This window comes from Pogona vitticeps, chromosome 1 (assembly GCF_051106095.1).
Source record: "Pogona vitticeps strain Pit_001003342236 chromosome 1, PviZW2.1, whole genome shotgun sequence".
Taxonomy (NCBI): domain Eukaryota; kingdom Metazoa; phylum Chordata; class Lepidosauria; order Squamata; family Agamidae; genus Pogona; species Pogona vitticeps.
In genome coordinates, this window is record NC_135783.1 from 198,711,689 (window position 1) to 198,724,685 (window position 12,997).

At 40.0% G+C, this 12,997-nt stretch overlaps 2 long non-coding RNA genes across 4 annotated transcripts; one reads left to right on the forward strand and one right to left on the reverse strand.

Annotated features, from left to right (window-relative positions):
• Window positions 1–382: 382 nt before the first annotated feature.
• On the reverse strand, window positions 383–10,116 carry LOC140703711 (uncharacterized). 3 transcript variants are annotated; one of them, XR_013545491.1, is made up of 5 exons: window positions 8,367–10,116; window positions 7,310–7,347; window positions 6,773–6,899; window positions 5,919–5,987; window positions 383–3,275 (listed from the first exon to the last, which is right to left on the reverse strand). It is a non-coding gene; the product is annotated as an uncharacterized LOC140703711 (long non-coding RNA). The 3 variants fall into 3 exon arrangements; XR_013545490.1 differs by lacking the exon at window positions 7,310–7,347; XR_013545492.1 differs by lacking the exons at window positions 7,310–7,347; window positions 8,367–10,116 and adding an exon at window positions 6,998–7,217.
• LOC144589405 (uncharacterized) lies at window positions 8,646–10,403 on the forward strand. Its single transcript, XR_013545493.1, has 2 exons — window positions 8,646–8,785; window positions 10,112–10,403. It is a non-coding gene; the product is annotated as an uncharacterized LOC144589405 (long non-coding RNA).
• Window positions 10,404–12,997: the final 2,594 nt, after the last annotated feature.

Genomic DNA, 12,997 nt, shown 5'->3' on the forward strand with positions numbered 1-12,997 from the left:
TAATCAGCAGTGCCAAGGGAAGCCCTGAGTATCTATGGAATTATCAGGCCCACATCTTCCATGTATGCCATCCCGCAACTGCAAGAGAATCTGGATACCCCTGATGTTACGTGGCTTCACATCTATCCAATGCAGCCTTTCACCGCCTTTTCCAGAGTTCAAAAACTGGCCACGAGGCCCACTAGTGCTTGTGAGTGCCCCATTATTGGACTCAAATACTTTTAAGAGTTCACGTCTGCCATACATATACAATGGTTATTACAAGGGTGGTGTCTCAACTAAGGCGATTTCGGAACAAGATCTTAATACTGTACCAACATTGAACAAGAGCGCTGAAAGTCAATACAGAGAGGTAAGTCATTTTGATCAGTATATGCACAGACAGAAGAACGTTCTCCTCAGCTGATAAACCTTTGGCAGTTAAGCTCCTCTAAGACTCTGTAGGGTGAATCGATTACGGTCAACCTGATGCCATGGAGGAGGTTAACCACTGTCGTATTGGCACATGTGCTGGGAGTGCCCCTTTCTGGAAAGAGATATTATTCCCAGAAATTGAGGGTAATTCTAGTTTGTTTTAGGCCCAGAACTGTTTTCTGATAAATTCCAACACTGGTAATCTCTTTCTTAGAGTCTTGTCACATCACTGATTGTGGTGACCAGACCTGAAACAACGCAGTGCTGGAAAATACAAATGGGATTGTCCCTTAATAAATGGTATGATCAAGTATAGAGGCTAGCAACTGCTGAAAAAAGTAACCAACACCATAATCACTAAAGAAGCATCATCATGTGCTGTCAAGTCAATTCTGACTTATGGCAACCCTCTCCAGGGTTTTCTAGGTAGAAAGTACACATAAGTGATTTACTATTCCTTTCTGTTGGGACACCCTTGCAGGGTGTAACTTGCCCAAGGCTACATAGGCTGGATCTTCTGGGATGCACATTGGGGAATCAAACTCCCAATCTCTGGCTCCACAACCAGATACATAAACCACTGAGGTATCCAACCAGCCCCGTAATCACTATAGGGTCAGAATGAAGCAAATTCATACAAGCATGTTTGGCTCAAATTTATTGAGTCTAGTCTTCCACTCGTTACAAGAGGCTTATCTAGTTAGGTAAAGGTAAAGGTTCCCCTTGACAATTTTTGTCCAGTCGTGTTCGACTCTAGGGGCCAGTGCTCATCCCCGTTTCCAAGCCATAGAGCCAGCGTTTTGTCCGAAGACAATCTTCCGTGGTCACATGGCCAGTGCGACTTAGACACGGAATGCTGTTACCTTCTCACCGAGGTGGTCCCTATCTATCTACTTGCATTTGCATGCTTTTGAACCGCTAGGTTGGCAGGAGTTGGGACAAGCGACGGGCACTCACTCCGTCATGTGGATTCACTCTTACGACTGCTTGGTCTTCTGACCCTGCAGCACAGGCTTCTGCGGTTTAGCCCACAGCGCCACCATGTCCCTATGTAGTTAGAGATGTAAAACTTCCAAACATTTCCATTCTGTCTGGAAAAAAATAGGGGAAAAACTCCCCACCCCAATTTTTTCCATTTTTTTCTGGACAAACAAACAAAAAACCAGAAAAAAATCATTTTTGAGGGGGGAATGGAAACTTTTAGAAAAAAAACAGGGGAATTTTTTTCCAAAAAAAAAAAAAATGAAATGTTCAGAAATGTTAAATCTCTATATGTGGTACAACTGTACACAGTTGTCCCTAAACCATGAGGGTTTCATCAGGTTTTTAAAGACTTCTGGTATTTCCTTCTAGAATCTAGGATACCCTGAAGCCTTTAAACGAGGCACAGTTATCCTTTGAGGTGACTTCCAACACTAGAGCTTACTTCATAGATAGAAGTTCTAGGAACTGAATATCCACTCCTACTGTTCATTCAGCATTTACAGAGTTTGGCTTTCTGGGTTCTTGGAAAGAGCTCCACCATGGAGAAAGGCGTTAGACATCATTTTGCATAGACATAACACTTGAGGCTTGACTATATTTTTGCCTTTAGTTCTGCCAGAAACCAACTGACTGAATCGTATATAGGCCTCATCACTGCCTCCAATCATACTAAGGCATCATCTTCTAAATCATCTAAATTACCCGGTGACTAACCTAGACCTTTCTTCTGCTCTCTCCATTCATTCTTCCTCACTTGACAAGACTCAATGAATGAAATGACTCAACTATTTGCCTCCATATTGTTAAAATAACAACTCCCTAAGTTAAAGTACCCATACTCTCTTGGATGTTCTCAAAGTTGTATTTCAGGGGAACCCATAAAAGGATATAGATTTATTAAGATACCCATGTTACTAACTAGAAACCAAATACTTATGAAAGGAGAGGATGCCCGTAAAAGAAACAAAGGAAATTATTACAACAGTTTCTTAACAGTCTTTAAGGTGCCACATTTTTTTTGGCTTCTTTATTTTTGATTTTTCCTTTTTATTTTTGCTCGTGATATGAAGAGACTAACACGACCCCCTCTTCTAAAAGGATCAAATAAAGAGAATCTCTGCAGGCTCACTGTCAAATCGATATAACACTACTGACTTCTTGATACTGGAGAAAGGAACACAGCAGGCATGCCTCCTGCCTTCAATATTCTTCTTGTCTTAAAATTAAATACAGGTACATCTTTAAATATCCTTAATGCATAACAAGCAAAACAAACAATACACATAAACCACTGAAATGCACTTTTAAATATTAACAAATATTAGTAACAATATACTGGCCAGAATCTGAATGAATATTTATATAGTTCTAAATTCACTGGCATAATCATAAATTTAGCCCATAACTTTTGAGAAAACTGTACTCTTAACACCCATAAATCAAACTAATCTTACAATCAGAGTTAAGGACCAATAATATAACCTGGAATTAATATTGTATCTGCTCTCATCTCTGTAGCTGGTGTTTCTTGCCTGTATCTTTTCAATGTGTGGAAGGACTCCTGGTCTCCTTTTGTCACAAATATCCAGACATATACCACATTTCCCCGAAAATGATCCCAATGTAGTCAGTATTTTGGTTTTGGAGCAACATAGATCACAGACTATGTTGCTCCAAAACCAAAATACTGACTACATTGGGATCAAATTAGTCAATCACACAGAAAATATTTTAAAGAAATATTATAGATGGCATTTCAAAACTGGAAAATACTTTGTTTGTGAGGCATATATATTGAGACATTAAATATGTGTGATCATAATAGTGGCAATGTTGACAAGATTAGAAAGGCCAGTCCCGGTTTGACGACACTGGAGCTGATAAATAGAAATTAGAAAAGAGGAAGTTACTTGCTGAATAAATAATAGAAGCCAATTGGTTTAAGGTAGATAACAAAGCAACATGACTAATATACTATAAGCAAATTTGGCCAGACATGAAATTTAAAGTTAGACAAGCGTATGTGATTTATGAATTTTAGAAATGATGATGAATAATATTGGATGTTTTGCTCTAAGTCATGTATATGGAAATAACAAATATGTGTGAACTATAAGAGTGATTATGCTGAAAAGATTAGATACATAGTTTTCTGTATATAAGAATGGAGATGATTGAGGAATGAATAGACCTGTAAGGATATTATGGTGGATAAGAAATTTTAAAGAGGAAATGAGGAATGTTTATGATGAGAGACAGATGGATGGAAATGCAGATGAGGGAATTTTAAAAAAATTATTATAAATTTAGGATGTTAGACATTTAATTAGATACGTAAAATAGCGATGCGGAATATAACATGTGCAGATGCACAGGGATATATTACTTCTGTAGTCAGAATTTATATAATAGATAAGCTGGTATGGGAAATACCTCCCCGCCTATATGTTTGTTTTGTCAGTCTTGTATGTTTTGTTAGTTTCATGTGCTATTGTTTTGTAGGCATTTCTGTTGTTGTAGGTATGCATGTCATAAAAATAATAAAATGCTAAAAAAATAAATAAAAGTTTTCATCATCCACACAGCCGAATACTTTAAATAATCTACAGAGTACACACATATTTTCTGCAATTCTTTGGTGTGTTCCAGTAGCCAGTCTATATTTGTTTGCATTTAGTTTGAACACCTGGTATTTCTTGTCCTGTATCGAGTGAAAGACTTTCTTGTAAAATACTAAATCACCTAAACCTAAAGATGTAACATAGAAAAAGCTGCAGACATTATAGTAGAGCCCCCCCTCCTTTTAATAACATCTAACATCTTTGAAAGCTCACACAGAGAAATGTTGCCTCTTTTAGTTGGCCTAATAAAGATATCCATGCCCTTTTATTTGCAAGACATGAGGACGGAAGGGTGTTAACGATAGGACTGTTGGAGGTTATTAATTTGCTGTCAAGTCACACAAAGGTATCATCACAGCAAAAATTTGGGAGTTTGCCTTATGGTCAACACAGCTTCCTCAGCATGGTATGCAAATAGTTACTAATAGTCATGCCTCTTACCCTTCACTGGGCAAATTCTCATTATGCCCTTTATCCCACTTGCTGGTCTGTTTTTCTTTTTGAGCTTCCTCCTCACTTTCTACCCCCCTGAAACATTTTCAAACTTTTATGTATTCACTCATTCACACTTAAGTGTGCTTTCAGCTCCTAGAGCTATGGAAAACCTGTGCGATTTCCCAGTTCTTCAAGACCCAAGGCCACTTTTGAAACATTACAGTATTATTATGGTGAAACAAAGGCAGGGCGTACACAAAATTGTGCTGAAGAAGTTTTATCTTTCTAAGACTTGCCCCATAGAATTCTTATAGTGAACATAAATGTACAAAAACAGACACATATGTCATTTTGTTTATAGGGAGAGAAGCTTTCCTCTATGTCCAAGCAACAGTTTATTTTCTCCTTTATGTTACAAGACTGAAAGTCCTAAAGAAATAATCAGAATTTATTCTTAACATGGTAAATCTATGAAACGTCTAATTTGATATTTTTGCCTGGGACTTCACTCAAAGTGCAACGAACTCAAACTCAGCTTTGAGTACTTTTTTCTTGTAGTCAGTAGAATACTGGAATACAAAATAACCCCTTACTTTTTTTTCTTTTCTTCTTTTTGTGCAAACCATGATGCCAAAAAGCAGAAGTCACATATTCTGATTGTCAATATATTTATCTCATTTGTGGGAGACACTGCAATTCTTAACATGTTTTTAAAATGCAAGACCCCCTAACCTCATCATCTGTAACCCTAACCTTTTCCTAACTCTTAATATATTGCAATTCCCTTGGGATCAAGAAATACCACAGACGTCACTCAATATCATTTTTTTCATTGGAACAGGGACAAAGACACAAACACACCTCCCACACCATTTAAAAAATCAAAGTCCATTGTTGCAGTTGCTGAAAATCTCTACAGTTTTCACACATTATATTGCTATGGCTGAAACCCTGTTTTGCACGTTGTGCCACATCAGCCATGGAGATTTTTCCAGAAATACAGGTAAAACATTTCTGATCACCCTGAAACTCTTCTAGAATCCTCTTCATTATGGGAAAGTCATTTGTCAGCTGCAGGACAGGAGAGAAGTCTTTAATTTCTGAAAAGTGTCGCTGCCACAATGCCTTAACTGGGGGTTCCAGCGGATCACTAGGACTTTCAAGTTGAATCTTTAAAAAAAAAAAGTACTCCCCCAAAATTGCCACAGCTGGGGACTTCACCACCTTTACATGGTATGTCTGCTCAAACAGGATTTCAGCTTTTGTAGAGATCCAAACCCAAGGTTCTCTGCTAGTTTCTGAAATGTATGCTTTGCTATTTCTATGATGTTTGTTCAGCCTTACAAAATTTAATAATCATTAAAAAACCTGGGGCTTCTTTTAAAAATGGGTATTGGCAAAGACGCAAAGGAATAAGCCAGATCATGCTATCAAGAGAATGCCGCCCCCCCCAAAAAAACTTACCTTTCTTTTACAGAAGGTCTTGCAGCCTTCAAATATTGACCTGTATCCCGTACAAACGGCAGAGATTGCCTTAAGAAAGGAAGAGCATAATAAAGTAAGCAACTGAAATTCTTATTTCACAACAGAATTGCCATCTTTTCTGGACAACTCTTTCCAAGAGGAGATTTAAATTGGTCATTCACTCTGAAGTTTGAATGGGATTTGCAGCAAGCAACAATGAATTAAAAACCAGCGACTACACAACACAAAGATAAGCCCAGGGAAGCTTGGTGGGAAATCATCACTTTTTAGTGGAGAGTTGTCTTTATATATATATATTGTCTTTATATATATATATATAGCCAGCAGGGGTGGCTTAATTTGCTCCATTCCATGTCACGTGGGACATGAACTAGGAAATTAAAGGAGAAGGATAACTTTGTTAAATATCTCCTACCCCATTCACTGATACAAAGTCAAAGTTTCAATAGAGATTTTAAATTAGGAGGTATTAATAATACTGACATTTCTTCCAGAATTAAGAGCTGTGGCAGTTTTAGCTAGAGAGAAGTCTATTTAATCCATTTTGCAACTGGAACCCAAAGTCTGATTTCCTTGTGGTTACAGGAAACATGGCATTAAACTGAATGGAGAGATTAGAGAGAAATTCATACATTCCTTTCTGATTTCATTTTCCATATTTTATGCTCAGAAATATTTCTAAACTCAGAGCAAACCAGGCATAAATAGTTTTCTTTCCATACCTAACAGTAGTTTTCTCTCCCTGCGTAACAAATAACTGAATGAGAACTTTTAACTTTTCAATTAATATAAGAAAGCTTTGACAAAACATGCTGTTTGTTTTAGACCCATACCTGCCAGTGCTTCATATATCTGTTCTGAAGATGGTTCGGCATGGTTTTGCAATAAAGTGTAGACAGACATCACCATTCCAGGAGTACAAAAACCACACTGGGAGCCATGGCATTTAGCAAGTCTTTCCTAGAAACAACAGTAATGACAAAACAGCAGAATATAAACCAGCCATTACCAGCCATATAAACAGCAGAATATAAACACAGGATGTTACCATACACAACCTCAGACTGCTGTTCCAACAAGCTCAGTGCTATTGGATTGCAGAAGACACCCATCTTTCCCAGCACTAACTAGAGACACCCGGGACTGATCCATAAGTGGCTCATGGCTGAATAAAGATCCCTCCCCTTGTTGTGGAATGAAGCAGCCCCTCCCTAGACCTGGCAAGCAGGGCATTCTGCCTATAAAGCACTTCTCTATCATTCTGCTAGATCCCTTGCCCATTCAGCTCAGGTGCTTCAATGATAAAATCTATAACGTGCAAATCTGTCCATATCTGAAAGAAAGAACAAACCAGGCCACCATTCGCTCACCTGAACAGGATGAATCCTGGATTTGGTGCTTCCAATACCTTCAACAGTTGTGATGGCAGTGCCATGCAATGAACAGATGGGAATTAGGCAAGCATTGGCTGAATAATGCCTTGAGATTAGAATGGATAGAATCAAGGGCTATACAGTCGATTTTGGACACTGTTACGTGCCAATTAAAATCTGGGGATGATTTAGGTGTAGTAATATATATCCTGGCAGACCCAGCAATGAGACTGACTACACGGGTGTTTAGCTTGGTGTTTGATTCACTACACTAGGAAAGGGCTGGCGTGCTCTTAAAGATGCCAATCAGAGGATGTCTTTGTTTGAATGAACCAGCCCCCACCCCGAGCGGTCCTACTGGCACCTTTCTGGTCCCCCTGTCACAAGGCGTCTACTATTTTGGTGTGGATAGGCTCGATCTGGTTTAGATCTAACACAAGCCTTACGAGGAATTCAAGGATATGGGATTAAATTGGGGAAAGTCAGAATGTTTACTGTTAAACCACTCAGATAAGGAGAAATGAAGAATGACACAATATTTGGAGGAAAAATGGGAAATGTTATTAAATATTTCAGGATTAATATTACCTGGAATTTACAGGATATAATTAAAATAAATTTGGATAGATTGAAAAAAGATAACTGGACGGATAAAAGATTACCAAACCAGGAAATCTTTAATTTCTGATACAGTAGCATTATGTAAAATGAAAATTATTTATAAATTAAACTTTATATTTTGGATGCTTCCTATAAAGATTGCAGAAAAACAATTGAGAGAATGGAAGATAATGATAAATTGTTACTGTAATGGATATAAATGAGTGAGGATTAATAAGAAATTATGGCATGTAACACAAAAAAGGAGGTCTTGGATTACCCAATTTAGAATTATATTATGTAGCAAATTGACTCAGACATATGCCAGATATTATTAAAAGTATTAAAAATTTAATTTGGACAGAAATAGAAATGCAGAGTAAGGAAGAACAAATTGAAAGTACTATATATTGTTTAAAGAAAAGATTGGAGAAGATATTTAAAAAGCAGCTACCTGTTTATATATTTTGGATGTCTTATTCACTTCAGAATTACAAAAAGAGTGGAGAGGAGAGAAAGAAGGCTCGGGCAATGAGGGAGCCATCTTGGCTGTGAAAAATGCTATCTATAGGCCTTGAAACTGGGGAGGATTTTTTGGCTTCCCTTGGTGTGCTAATTAGGCACACCTGGTGACCTCCAGGAGCTACTCTTCCAGAAGTTACCAATTAGTTGGCTTCAGAAAGGACGGCACCTGCTTGGTTGGAAAGGTTGCAGGCTCTGATGGAGGGTGACGGGATATAAGGGCAGCTGGAGGAAATGGCTGAGCTTAGCAGCTCTGGACAGTAGCTTTATTCTGGCTGGAACATGTCAGCCAGTCTGCTGTTATGAGGAACTCTGCTTGAGCACTGAAGCCATGTTACTCTGTGAGGAGAGGTAGGAAGCTTGTATTGTTTTTGGTGGGAACAACTCTTAGCTGCCTAAATCTCAGAAAAGGCTTTGTCCTTAAGGTTGCTTTTGAGCCTGGATGTACTTTTGCATCACCCTGGCTCAAAGCATGACTAAGTGGTCAGTGCATCTTCTCTGTAAGAGGCTTCACACTTAATAGTGAACCTGGAAGAGTCTAGAAAAAACCAGTTAAACTGGGTCAGCAGTTCCTTTCAACTGGTTTAGCTTTGCTTGGTTTGCTTGCACAGTACATCATTAAAAGCTAGTTGGAATTGGACTGTCTTCACAGTCTGTCCAGGAGCTATTAAGGGATGTTTGGCGCAAGGCATTTTCCCCACATAGCAAACCAGATGTGCCGGCGAAATGCAAGTGACCTTTCAGGTTCAGAGAAAGGAGGCATCTGAGCCATCTTTACAGGGGAAGCGATGGCCTCTGCTGCCAGTTTAAGTAAAGGGACGGAGTAGAAGTACAGAGTTGAAGTGCTGTAGTAAGTCAAATATTGTGAAGTGCTGCATGTGTGCAGGAGGATTTATTTTTGTAGTTTACCTTTGCAGCATTTCTGTGAATGCTGAGTATTGTTTTCTTCCCCTTAATTTAACCATGTAAAATACTTTAATATAAAGTATAAATTATTCTTACAATTAGTGCCATGGAGATAATGAAACATTAAAAAATAGAAAGTCTGTTTAGGATTGGACAATGTTATGACATTGTAAATCCTTTTTTGAAAGTTCTCCACCTGATGTTGCTTAAAACCACTTAACACAGTGGTTGAGAACATGGTTATGAAAAGGTAAAAACTTATTTATATCCATGGAAAGATTAAAGACTAAGAAGGCGTACACGGCATGACTTGGGTTACTTCAGATTAAAAAAACAAATAAAAGCAGCAGTCGAAAAGAGTGAATGAGAGACTGTCATGAGTTAAGGTCAAAGCATACAGTTGATTCAGGATTGTCAAATGGCCAAAATAAAGGTGTGATTTCCCACATTTAAACTATTCTCATCTGATAGTTTTTTCCTTGTGTAAAGAAGAAAGACCTTGTGTGCCAGATTTTAAATTTCTATTCTATCCATTTCTTTCTAATATTCTTGACTGATTTTTTTGTGGATGGAAATGTCAGGGTTCTAGTTCCTTCAACGTGTTTTTCTGCTTAGAGTTGTGTGGCCAAATGCGAACTTGAATAACGCAGGTTTGTTGCCTTTAATGCTTCTGTGAACATGGGGCAGAAGTATTTCAGTGCAAAAGTACTTATCCTTGGAAAGAAATGAATGTTCTGACCATTGCAATTTTGTCTTCTTTTCTCCCTGCAGGAAGTCGGAGATGTGCACTTTGTGTTAGAAAGCTCAGTGAGCCATCAAGTGCAAGCACGTGAACTCTTGGTTGAAAGAACTGGACTTTATATGCCAAACGGCTTCTGCATCTTCTGAAATGTCTGGCGCCTGAGAGACATCCTAGACTGTAGTGATCATGAAACGAAAAGGCTAATGGTTTAGGTGATCACAGAACAAAGAGAAAGCAATTGACTTTAGAGAGAGAAGCAAGAAGTCAGTCCACACCTAGATGTCCGCCGGCGGAATTTGTAGGGCGACGCCCCAAGAACTCCCTTTTGTTAACCTCAAAAAACTTACCAATTGTTGACAGAATTCAGAAGGACACTAGTTACCTAACGGCCACTTAGAATTGGCCGGACAAAGCCTTTGAAGTTTTGCTCTAACTCCAAGGGAAAATAGGCAGAATGAATGAGTCACGGCTCCCCGTCAGGAGCAGCTGTCCCTGTGCCAGGAGAGTGTGATCTGCACTGAAGAACAGACATCAGCTTGTGTCCTTGAGGAGGGCGTTCCCACGCTAGACCATATTGAAATGCTACTGTATATTTCCTAAACTGGACCTTGAAACATAGTCCAGCAATTCTTTTTTCTTTCAACCTGTGACCGACGGCCATTGGCAAAAAGAGAGAAAAATGCCTCCTAATGACTACAGAATATGGGGTGCAGAACCGCACTCGTGCTGGCCGGAAAAATACGGGGGGATAGACAGGGCTCGCGTCGAGGAGGGAATGACTGCTGGGGGTGGGGGAGAGAACTGCAGTTGTGGCGGGCAGGAGGAGACCTTGGGCATTAGATGGGATGCGTCGAGGAGGCATTGACAGGAGAGGTGGGTGGGTGGGTGGGTGGTCGGGACCATGCTCGTGTTGGGCCAGAAAAGGCAGGGTGTGTGTGTGGGGGGGGGTAGATGGGGCTTGAGGGGAGGGAGACAAGAGGGTTGGGGATGAAAGGGGATTTGGGGTAGGCATGGCACACAGCTGGGAGCAGAGAGGGCATTGCGGGAGGGTTTGTGAAAGGGAAGGGGTGGGGCTGGGAGTGGAGAGGGATGGACGGGAGGTTTTTATTTGCATAATGGAGAATGAGATGAAAGGAAAGTTAATTTCTTGGGTACGTAAGGGGAAAGTGAAACAGTCATTCTATGAATGTGTTTCTACCCATTTAATGCACACTTCTGCCTAAAATAGTGTGCTGTGCCGCAAACTCCAAGTCAGCTATTCCCAGAAGCTAAAAACTACCATTACCTCATCTATTATGGGTGTTTTCTTCTCTCTACCCCAAGAGAGACTCTGAATAACTGACTGAATCCTCTTGAGGGAAGCCCATGAAAAGCATTTCCTTGACATCCACACAGGTAGGGCCTGAGAAATATGTCCCCCGGCCCAATATTAAAATTGCCCCATCAGTGATACTCCCTGAAATGAGGCAATGCAAAGGCTGCTTATTTCCTTGGCTGATGGGAAGTGATAGCTTCTCCCATGTTACTGTGAATTCAACAGGCTTTTGTCGTCACCTTTTAGAGAGGGGTGCTGTTTTTAAAACTCAGAAATATTTCATGTACCCGTCTCATGTGGGTGGGTTTCAAAATAATCCTTGTATTGAATTTATTCAGGAAGGGAAGCATTGGCTTCTCTTCCTTTAGAGGGAAATAGGCAGGCTTGGCATCGACTCATGTTGGCCATGGGTGAAGTTCTAATCAGGCAGGAGAACTACTACTACCCGTCATTGGAGGGAGGGTGTCAAGGAGACCACTTTTTAAGGCTTTTGTGAAGAGAATTGTTTGTTTCTCTTCTATTCCATGGTCATACCAGGTTTGGCATCGTCGCATTTTGAAGCAGGGTTAATCTTATTTGGGGGAGTGGTATGTCACAGTGTGCTTTTTATTATGGAGAAGTATTTCCTTTACCCGTCCTGTGTGGATAGTTTTCTAGGAAATGACTTTCTTGTGCTTTCTTGAAGAGAAGTAGTCATTTCTCTTCTGTTGAAGGAAAATATCAGTCTTCGCATCGTCGCATTTTGGGGGATCGGTGGTCCTTAGGCGCCTTTCATCTTGGACTACGCGACGTATTTCCTCTACCCGTCTTGTGTGATTGGTTGTCAAGGAAATCCCTTCTGTGGGCTTTCCTGAACAGAAGTGGTGGTTTTCCTTCTGTTCAAAGACAACATCAGGCTTGGCATCGTCGTAATTTGGGGGAGTGGTATGTCACAGTGCGCTTTTTATTATGGAGAAGTATTTCCTTTACCCGTCCTGTGTAGATGGTTTTCTAGGAAATGACTTTCTTGTGCTTTCTTGAAGAGAAGCAGTCATTTCTCTTCTGTTGAAGGAAAATATCAGTCTTCGCATCGTCGCATTTTGGGGGATCGGTGGTCCTTAGGGGCCTTTCATCTTGGACTACGCGACGTATTTCCTCTACCCGTCTTGTGTGATTGGTTGTCAAGGAAATCCCTTCTGTGGGCTTTCCTGAACAGAAGTGGTGATTTTCCTTCTGTTCAAAGACAACATCAGGCTTGGCATCGTCGTAATTTGGGGGAGTGGTATGTCACAGTGTGCTTTTTATTATGGAGAAGTATTTCCTTTACCCGTCCTGTGTGGATAGTTTTCTAGGAAATGACTTTCTTGTGCTTTCTTGAAGAGAAGCAGTCATTTCTCTTCTGTTGAAGGAAAATATCAGTCTTCGCATCGTCGCATTTTGGGGGATCGGTGGTCCTTAGGCGCCTTTCATCTTGGATTACGCGACGTATTTCCTCTACCCGTCTTGTGTGATTGGTTGTCAAGGAAATCCCTTCTGTGGGCTTTCCTGAACAGAAGTGGTGGTTTTCCTTCTGTTCAAAGACAACATCAGGCTTGGCATCGTCGTAATTTGGGGGAGTGGT